Source organism: Chinchilla lanigera, unplaced genomic scaffold (assembly GCF_000276665.1).
Source record: "Chinchilla lanigera isolate Chin_1 unplaced genomic scaffold, ChiLan1.0 scaffold00054, whole genome shotgun sequence".
In the NCBI taxonomy this organism is placed as follows: Eukaryota; Metazoa; Chordata; class Mammalia; order Rodentia; family Chinchillidae; genus Chinchilla; species Chinchilla lanigera.
In genome coordinates this window covers 7,999,311-8,010,186 of record NW_004955455.1, presented here as the reverse complement: position 1 = coordinate 8,010,186, position 10,876 = coordinate 7,999,311, and positions in this window count along the sequence as shown.

Here is a 10,876-nt window from a genome sequence, read left to right as displayed (position 1 = left end):
TGAACAGCTGCACAGACCCATTGCCCCCACACACGGGCCCTCTGACACCAGCCTAAATCCCACCAGGGGAGGCCTCCTCCCACGTGTGGAGAGCCCCAGGCCCTGCACTCTGATTCAGTGGGAAAAGGGCAGCCTGTGGCCACCTCCCACCCGAGTTTTCACGCCAGGACCTTTCGCACAGAGTACTGGGTCTCTTATCTTGATGGAGAGGAGCAATGCCTCTCCAAGATCACCCAGCACCTCCAAATGGCATTGGCTGGAGCTAGTTCCTTGCTGTTTTTTTTTGGGGGGGGGTGGAGGGCAGAGCAAGTTTGTTTTTGCGGTACTAGAGATTGAGCCCAGGGCCCTCACACTGAGTGATATCCCCAGCCCTTTTTTAAATTTTGAAACAGGGTCTTGATAAATTGCCCAAGCAGAACTCAGACTTGTGATCCTCCTGCCTCTGCCTTCCAAGTGCTAGGATTACAGGCATTCACCACTGCACACAGCTTGTTTTATGGAGATTTTAAGTTTTCACTTTTGGAATAATAGTGAGATTGCAGGTACTTTGGAACCACTAACACCTCTTTTCACATGGCAGGTAAGCCAGCCTCTGTTCTTTTTCAGAGAGAAGGAGCCTAGCCCGTGGTCTGAATCCCATGCCCCTTGCTTTACAGAGCAGGCAGCCAGCCCAGACTGGGGACAGTCTGCCATGACAGTGGGTCTTGAAGGCAGATCTGCACATCAGAAATAAGGGAAGTGGGTCATCCCTCAGGGGCTGGGGACACTTCCCCTCTTAGGTTCCCTTTGGCAAAGAGACAGTTGTACCCCGATGGCCCCACATCCTTTCAGTCCTGGGGCTTGGTCTTCCAGTGCCTGAGGTGTGACGAGGTGAGTTGTTTCCCCACGTGCCAGCCTCCCCCCGCCCCATCGTGGTAGCTCAGAGAGGCAGAGGTGGGTTTTGCTTACAAGGGCTGTCAGACTACTCAGCCGTACTGTTGTTCCTCAGTACCAGATGCAGCCTTGGGCCAAGGTGCTGTTAGCTAGGCAGCCACCCTGGGTTTTAGAAACCTGGGTTGCCTTCAGTCTGGTCTTATTTCCATGGCCTTAATGCTGGATGGCCTGAGGTCCCAGGGAACTCTGGCTGCAAGCCCAGGAGTACTACATATGGTAGCTGCGGGGTGTGGGCATCCTCAGGACAAATTCAGATAAAACTGTGAGAATAGTTGTACAGAGGAAACCAGTAGGAGGAAGTGACACTTCCAAGATGACTGGATGTGAAAAAGGCACAGCACACGTGCTGGCGAGGCTGTCGGGAGGAGTAGCCTCCGCAGAAAGCCGTCACGGTGCCGCAGCCACCTAGGACACGGAAATGCTTGGTCCCTGGGCCCAAATGATGGCTTCGTGGGTAAGTTACAAATTAAACAGAAGCCACCTCTCCGTTCAGTTTAACAAGATGCTGCCTGTCCCCAAGACCCGTCTGCCTGAGGAGGGTTACAGAGGCAGGATAGAAACCGCGCGGTATTCTTGCACAAGTCACAGCAGCGGGGTTGGAGGAAACCCAGACACCAAGGACTTCGTCCACAGCATGTCGCGTCTACAGCTGCCCAGCCTGTGCTCACACTGCAGCCCGGAGCAGCCCTGGAAGCCACAGGGGACAGTAGGCAGCATTGTCCACTCTTAACTACGGGGGGAGGGAGGGATGAAAGGGATCTTTTGCATTGCATAGATTTTATACATAAATATATTTTGTTTGTAATGAGCCATTCTCAATAAACATTATTCTCACTGCACTGTGGTGGAGCCCTTGGCTGACCTTGGTGAAGCAGTGTTAATCTGTAGAATGCCTGTCTGCTTCCCAAGTTCCCAGCGCGAGCACATAGGAAATTCCCAGTTTTAGCTGGGACTGGGATCCGGTTTTTTGGCTCTCCGGGCCCAAATCCCTCCATTTAGCCCTTGATCCTTGTGCGAGGCCCAGACAGGCAATGCACACGGAGGGTTTCAGGGCTCAGACAGCTCATCTTGAAGAGGTGGGAAGGAGCCGCTGGCTGGGGCAGAGGGAATGAGAAAGATAGTGGGGCTCAGGAAGGATCCTCTTGGGCAGGACTCCAACCTTCCTGGCACCCTCCACCCCCAAGCACACTTACCTGCCATTACTACTTGTAGTATTTCACCTGATAACTTTATTTCAAAATTCCGCTTCTGAGAAAAAGAAGTGTTTGGAAATTCTGGGTGACCTAGCAGCTTCAGGGTTGCCCCAGCCCCTTGAGGGGGCTGAGAGAGCCACATCAGCTTCCTGGTAGGGTCTGGCCTCTCACCTAATGTTCTCAGGCTAACTGCCCTTTTGGTCCCGCCCAGCTCAATTTCAATTTTATTTGTTGGATAGTCTTACTGTATAATCTAGGCTGGCCTTGAACTCACAATCCTCCTGACTCAGCCTAGGGTGTGGACATGCATTAACAGACGTTCTGACCAAGGTCTTGGACTCTTGCCTCCAAACCATAGAGCAGCCGTGGACTCACACCTTTGGTTGAGCTGATCCCTGTGGAGGCAGCACAAAGCAGTCAATGAGGTGCCCAGCTGGGTCATGCCAGTTGGCATACTGAGTGTTCTCTGTATCAGCTGCATGTGGACACTGCTAGCAACCTTGCTCTTTGCACTTCAGCTTGAGTCTCTGGCCCACCCTAGGGGAAGGGCATCATCCTGAATGGGCACATTTTGGGTTGTGGGCACCAAGTGGCCACCAGATGCAACTATGGGAGACAGGATGTGGGCGATGCTGAAGCATGAAGAGCAAAGACAGTAGAGTAGGGAGGCCCGGGTGCAGCTGACTGACCGGAATGTACACGGTGGGGATAGTGTGGGCACCGATCGGGACACCAGCAAGAAATCAGCGGGGAACCAAAGGGCCAGGCCAGAGCAGAGGTCTGAGCCCAAAAGGCCATATCAGGGCCAGTGCTCAGGGGTGAGAGGAGACACTTGTCACCTGACCTTGCTAATCTATTGTCAAGACTGGTTTTGGGTAGAGTATGGTACTCCATTGCTCAGTTGCTTGTGACCCGCCTATGTACACACCACCTCATGCAGCCACCTCCCTCTTAGGACCACCAGTGGTCACCAGAAGCACTGGACACCTAGTGAAGGGAGAGATACAGGCATACATCACAAAACCGCTTCCAAGTAACCAATTGTGCCAGTAGAATCAGGCACACGTTGGTTAGAGAAGGCACCGTGCAGTTTTATTGTCTATTGCTGCATGAGAAATTACCCCCACACTTAGTTTAAAACAAAAAACATTTAATATCTCACAGTCTCTGCGGGGTAGGAATCTGGGTGCAGCAGAGCTGGTACCTCCCACTCAGGGTCTCTTGTGATATTTCTGTCAAGCTGCTGGCTGGGGCTGCATACTCTCAGCACCAGATGGCCCGGACTGTCTGCCTAAGGGATGCTGGCCTTAGGCCTCCTGAGTGTCCTAGGGATGGACTGTCTGCCTAAGGGATGCTGGCCTTAGGCCTCCTGAGTGTCCTAGTGTCCTAGGGGGCGGGGGTGGAGGGCACCATTCTGTGGCTCAGAAAGGAAGCCACAGGCTCTTAATAACCTAACCTCAGAAGTGACCTCCCATCCCTTCTGCAGTGTCCTATTTGTTAGAAGTGAGTCAGTAGCTGAGAGTTGTCTCCAGTATCAGCGGAGGTCAGTGGCCTCATCTCTAAGGGCTGGTGTGTCCTTGACCTTGAATGAAATGAAAATAGACAGGCCCAGGTCACGTGGCAGATGATTACCTCGCATGTGTTGGGTGCAGAGAGCAGAATACAGCTCTAAACCCAGTAGAAGGGCTGAGATTCCCAGAGTATAGCAGAGAACATTTTGAAGGGGTGGGGGACTACATTGGTAAATCCAACACACATTGGAAATGACAGAGGACGTGAATACCTCTGTAGAGGCAAGACGCAAGGTTGGCCAATGGTGGTTCTGTGGATTATCAGAGCAAAGCTGCAGGCCATCTTGTCTGGCACATCCTGAGGACTGCCCTTCAGAGTGCCAATGGTGAGAAGTTATGTACAGTGGAGTCCCCTGGTCAGGCCAGCTTGGCAAACACTGCATGCTACAGTCCCCTCTAGGAGACTTAGGGTACCCAGAAAAGGCTCCGGGCGATCTTGCAGCAGGGGGACCGTGTCTTTCGTTACTTAGCCACGGAGTTTATTTTTCTGTAACACCGGAATTCTGTGAAATACATTGGAACTCAGGTAACCAATGGTCTAGTCAAAGGCGGACACAGGCGCAGAGAGGGATAGTGACTGCCCGCAGCAAGACCCAGACCTGTTACTATTCAGACCACGCCATGGTCTGAAGCAACCCCAGCACCCTGCAGGGGTGAACCAATGCCAGAAGCACCAGGAAATGAACTCTGAGTTCTGGAGAACTCGGGGACTGGGCTGCTGTTGACCCCAAGAGCCTGCCCCCCCGGGTAGAAAGGCTGGCACCTGGCCGGAGAGCTGAAGAAGCCTTCAGCTGTCCCCCTGGCTTGCCCCCAGCCGACCTGGCCTGCCATATCCAAGGATGCACAGCACGGACTTATCCCCACCCTCTTGCTTCAGAACAAAATTGAGAAGACCAGGGAAATACCAAGCTGTCATCCTTCCCCCCAGGGCCGGGTGATGGGACCAGCATGGACTTGAGACCAACGGCCCCTGCAGTGGCTTCTCCTCCCCCTCTTCCCTGCCGCTTGGCCTCCCCATCTCTGCCCCTCCCTGGCTGCCTGGATTCTGCCTCTTGAGGCTCTGCCCCAAGTACCTGGTGAAATCTTGTGCCTCTAATAGCCTGAGGGGATCTGGTGAACTGACTTCCCAAAGCCGTCTAAAGCCTCCTGCTTAACCGGGGCTTGAAGTCCACGTGTTTTTCTTTTATGTATTTTGGGTATTCAGGAGAGAACCCAGGGCCTCACATACAGTAGGCCAGAGCTCCACCTGAGCTGCAGCCCCAGCCTTGAATCTTTTTTGTTTTTCTCCTTTTTTTTTTGTCTTTTTGAAACAGTTTCACTATGGAGTTCAGGCTGGCCTTGAATTCACTTTGTACCCCAAGTTGGCCTCGAATTTGCAGCAATCCTCCTGCTTCAGCCTCCCAAGTATTGGGATTACAGATATGTGCTACCATACCTGGAGTTTTGTTTTGTTTTTTCTCATTGCTGAGACAAAATACCTGACACCCAGGATTAAAGAAGGCAAGTTTTATTTAGCTCACAGTTATGGAGGTTTCAGCCCATACTTGGCTGGCTTCAAGGCAGGGTGGCACATGGCAGAGCCAACAGTTCATGGTGGCAGAAAACAGCAAAAGCAACAAGAGCAAAAAGGGAGAAGCAGGGCGAGGAGAGCAAGCCTCTTTCCCTCCCATGTACTGTATGTAAACTACATGCCCCAGGGCAGGTATAGCACTCACACCCATAATCCCAGCATTGGACTGTGGATCAATCATAAACCCTAAAAGCCTGCACCCATGACTGCATGAGGCTTTGCAGGGACTTCCAGACACAAGCCATAACAGAGTCACATCCATTTTGTGTTTTGTGTGGCTGCTTCTGAGGATGCAGAGAGGACACTGTCGGGTTTCAGTTTAAGTGAACCATGAATGTACCAGCAGGACTGCCGTGATTCCACTTAATAGGTAGAACTCTACTAAGCCCTGGGCCAATACCTCACTCGATAGGCTTTATTTTATTTTCACTAATTCTTGGGCTTTTGCCAGTGGCCTGGTTGTTCCATCTTCCACTTAAAAAAAGCTCAACTGGCAGATTAAAGATTCCCCTCTTTGGGGCCATCAATTGTGAAAATAAACCATGGCTGTAATCAACCTGCCTGGGTCAGATCTGTGAGTATAACAGATGTTCCCCACCTGTTTTTTTTTTTTTTTTGAGACAGGTTCTCACTGTGTAGTTCAGGCTGCATTTGAATTCCCTATGTAACTCAGGCTGGCCTTGAACTCACAACTGTCCTCCCTCAGCCTCCTTAGTGCTGGGACCAGAGGCATGCACCGCTTGGGTGACTCTGAAGAACCATTTTCTGATAAGACTAATGGGAATACACCTGTTGATGCACCCTACACATTCGCGTCCACCACTGTGCTGGATGCAGCAACACTTCCACCCACAAGAGCTGGGCATTTTTAAAGTACAAGTTTGCCTCTGACACAGAGGCTACCGCCACACAACAGGCTGGTGGGTCCCGTCAAAGTCTGGCCCACTGCACAGGGAGTGGCCCCAGTCTGCTTTAGTACAGCTGGGCTTCACTCAAATGGTGTGGGCTTATGCATAGGTCATATAAGTAGCTAAGGAGGATATCCACCCCAGGCACCTGCTGTCTCTGGTACCCAGAATCCAAAAAAGGTGCCGAGTCACCTTTTCTTGACAGTGGTAGCAGGTAGAAGAATAAAAAGAAGGCATCCCAAGGCATAGCTCCAGCCTGATCATGGCAGAGTGACTCATCAGACCTCTCATCTCCTCTTGGGGCTGCTGGTGCTTCCGCTCCACTGTCGACACTTCCAGCCCAATCAGCCAACTCTGAGCACACCACCTGTGGCCCTTGAAACCAATCTGCGTCATGCTTTTGGCTTCCTAGACCATTTCTACTCTGACTGAGGTGCAGCTGTTATCCAGCAAGCCACTCCGCAGTAGCTGACAGTGAAGGTATTTCCTATTCACTGCCATCCACGAGCAGCTGGTACTAGTGAGCATTAGAATGGCTTCTTCAGAAAATCAACTTGAAAAAGGTTCTGACTCTCTCTCCCTCACTTCTCCGTGGTCCACACACTTTCATAAAGCATTATAGACACTGAACACAGCCATCTCTAGAAAGGATAGGATTGGGCTGCAGATATAGCTCAGGGGCACAGCACCTGCCTGGCAAGCACAAGGTCCTGAGTTTGATTTCTGGTACCAAAAAAAAAAAAAAGAAAGAAAGAAAGAAAGAAAGAAAGAAAGAAAGAAAGAAAGAAAGAAAGAAAGAAAGGATAAGGTTATAAGGAATTATTTTTAAAAACTTGTGATTCTGCTGAGGGTGGGCGCATGTCTCTAATCCCAGCACTCAGGAAGCTGAGGCAGGAAGATCACTGCAAATTCAAGGCCAGCCTGGGCTACACAGGGTGAGTTCAAGACCAGCCTAAACTATATAGTAAGACCCTGTTTCAAAAAAACAAAAACAAAAAAGTCCTTGTTTCTTTTGAACCAGACAAACAAAAGGTCTGGGTGCAATAAAGGAAAATGCTTGGAAAAAAAGGAGACAGAATAGACTGCCTCAGAAAAACAAACCAAAAGAATTGCCTCTGAAACCCTGTCAACAAAAACAATCTGGGGCACCTCTTCCAAAATTTGAGTGTGGGTCTAATTCTCCCTCAGATGGCTTTGATCACAGTTTGGTCATCATTCCATTACTTGGCCAGAAGATTTATGAGAAGCAGCAAGGGATATCCGTGGTTTCTACCCTCCCCCCACTGAAACACACCTGCAGCACAACCAGGTGTCTTTTCCACTCTCCTCATAGACCTCACTCAGCCTATCTGAGAGGAGGACAGATGTCACCCAGCTGGTGGCCTGGACAAGCAGTAGAGATCGGACTAATTATCCCGAGGAAGCCCTTCCAAACACAAGGTGCTACACTTTAGAGCCGAAATGTCCCCAGCCTGTGGCACTATTGGGAGGTTGTCAAACCTTTTAAAGGGGAGGCCTACTGGGAGGAAGTTGGGGAGGGTGTGCTCTCAAAGGGGAAAATGAGAATTCAGCCCATTTCTCTCTTTGCTTTCCGACTGCCATGAGGTGAGCTGTTTCTACGCCACATGCTCTCCACCATGAAGTACTGCTTCACCCCAGGTCCAGAAGCAATGCAGCAAAGTAACCATGGACTGGAACCTCTGAAATCATAAACCAGAATAAGCTGCCCCCCCCAACCCCCTCCTTGTATGTGGGAATGAACCCAGGGTCATTTTTAAATTTTTTGAAACAGGGTGTTAAATTGCTAAACTGCATATGCTGGGCTCAAACTTGCAATCGTCCTGCCTTAGCATCCCAGAGTACTGGGATTACAGGGACGCACTCTCACGCTCAGCTAAACATTTCCTCTTTATAAGTTGATTAGCTTAGGGATCTCTGTCACCTTGATGGAAAGTTGACTAACACACATGGATTAGATTTAATTATTCAAAGTTAATTGGAGGGGCTGGGGATTTAGCTCAGCGGCAAAAGCGCTTGCCTGGCAAGCACAAGGTCGTGAGTTCGGTTTCTGGTACCGGAGAAAAAAAAAAAAAAAAAAAAAAAAAAAAAAAAAAAACAAAGTTAATTGGAACTCCAAACATGAGGTCTCTCTTTTTTTTCTTTTTTTTTTTTTTTGGTACTGGGAATCGAACTTGGGACATTGCGCTTGCCAGGCAGGCACTTGTACCGCTGAGCTATATCCCCGGTCCCATGAGGTCTCTCAGAGGAGGAGATAAATGGTTCTTCAGGGGAACTTCTTAAACTGATGACTCATTACGATTATGACCCATTATTAATGTGCACCATGGGGACAGTTATCCCCATGATGGGAGTCATCGGATCAGAAAAGGTGATGTGACGTTCATCTCTGACTTTAGTCAGTCTGGTCAATGTTACCACTTGGTCCTTGAAGACATTTAGGTCAGCATGAACTCACTGACCAGCTTTCATATGGATGAGTATCTTGCCCTAGACTTCTTCCTTGTCTAGGTGCAATGACGGTGATTGTGCAATATTTAATATACCCTACTGCATGTGGATTCATGACTTGGGCTAAGTGGAAAGGTCAATATTTGAGAAAGCCACCTGACTTTCTAAGGTAGACAGCGATGATTTATGAGATTTGTTTACCCTGGAGGGGTAACAAATTTTGGTGGAGGGCTGTGGGGTCAGGAACGAGGTGGTAAATATCATAGGTTGTGTTTATTCTGCTGCTTAAAGTCCTATTGATTAATTAAATGCCGTGAGACATATTGAACTGGTATGTGGTAACCTCTGTCGGTGGCACATGCTTATAATCCCAGCAGTCTGGGAGTCCAAAGCAGGGAGGATCATAAATTTGGGTCTCACATAGCAACTTAGTGAAACCTTGTCTCAAAATTTAAGAAATGGAGGGGAGCTGGGCATGGTGGTGCATGATTGTAATCCCAGCACTCTGGAGGCTGAGGCAGGAGGATTGCTGTGAGTTGGAGGCCAGCCTGGGCTACAAAGTGAGCTTAAGACCAGCCTGAACTGCATAGTGAAACCTTGTCTCAAAAAGACAAAAAATAAATAAATAAAAATAAAAGAGAGGGGGATATTCATGGGAAAATTGCCAGGAGCCAAGACAGCATAGAAGGAAGGGTGGACATCGTTGGAGATAATTCTCCACTGGTCTCTTACATTTTTCTGTGTGCCTCATGAGCTAAAACTGTGAATGCCTTTGTCCTGGAGTTCTTTTCAAAGAAGTCTCTATAGTGAACAGCATTAGAAGGTAACAAGAGCCAGATGTGGTGGTGCACCCCTGTAATCCCAGCACTCTGGAGGCTGAGGCAGGAGGATCACTGTGAGTTCAAGCCAGTCTGGGCTACATAATCCTAAAGAAAAAAGAAAAAAAAGAAAGAAAGAAAGAAAGAAAGAAAGAAAGAAGAAGAGAAGAGAAGAGAAGAGAAGAGAAAAGAAAAAAGAAAAGAAGCTAAGAGCAGGTGTTCTGGTGACGTTGGTAAATAAAGATGATGCCTTCCTCCAGGGCAAAGCGTAGGCATTAATTGTTCAGTATAAAAGAGGAAAATTCTCTCAATTCTCTCCTTTCTCCCATGCAACCCACCGTGTGTGCCAGAGCCCTGGGCCCTCTTGAGTTGCTCGGTGGGAACTGGCTGAGGAACTGCTGGAAGCAAATGCTGCTACTTTGGCTACTGCTATGGCTGCAATAAACTGTACTTTGTCCTTGACTCAGGAGTAGCATCTTCTGCCAGCATTGATGAAACTATGGTAGGCTAACCTGTCAGCTCCCAAATACTGCAGAGTAGAATTTCTAGCTCTTCACAATTCTTAATGCAGTGGTTATGCTTTTAATATAGTGAATTCCATTTCGTGGACATAATCCCAACAAGAACAACAGAAATACGACCAGTTTAGCCTTTAAAATGTTCATATCAGCATCATTTGCTGGTCATAGAAACAGGAATGAAATATTCCCGCCCCCCCCCAATATTTGGACTCTGCACATTCCCAGATCATTTTGTTTTTTATTTTGAAACAATCTCATCAAGCTCCCCAAGTGATAGTCAGACTTGTGACCCTCTCTTGCCTTAGCCTCCCTAAGCGCTGGGATTACAGGCATTCGCCACCATGCTGGCTGTGCCCAAGTGAGGGACTTCATTTCCAGTGTAGGAAGATAAACAAGTACTGGACCGTTCACTTGTAGAACATTATGTAGCTGGTAAAAATAGTTTAAAGCCAACTTTTTTGGTTGTTTTTTTGGTAGTGCTGGGGATTGAACCTAGGACCTCATACATGCTAGGTAAGCACACTACCATTGAGCTACCTCTCCTGTCCTTAAAAAAGTTTTGTTTTTAGACATGGACTTGCTAAGTTGCCCAGGCTGATCATGAATTTAAAATCCTCCTGCCTCAGCCTCCTGAGTAGCTAGAGTTACTGGCATGCACTACCATGCCTGGTTTAAAGCCAGCTTTTTATGATGCAGGAAATGCTCACATTATATTGTGAAACAAGAATGCCACAATTTATAGACATTATGATCCCAATTACATTAAAATAACATAAAAAACACTGAAAAAGGAATCTGCCAAAATGTTACCTATGGCTTATGCAGAGGGCTTGAGATGAACTTTTTCCTTCTATGTATTTTCCCTCATCTTCCAAATCTATGCAGGCCTTGCT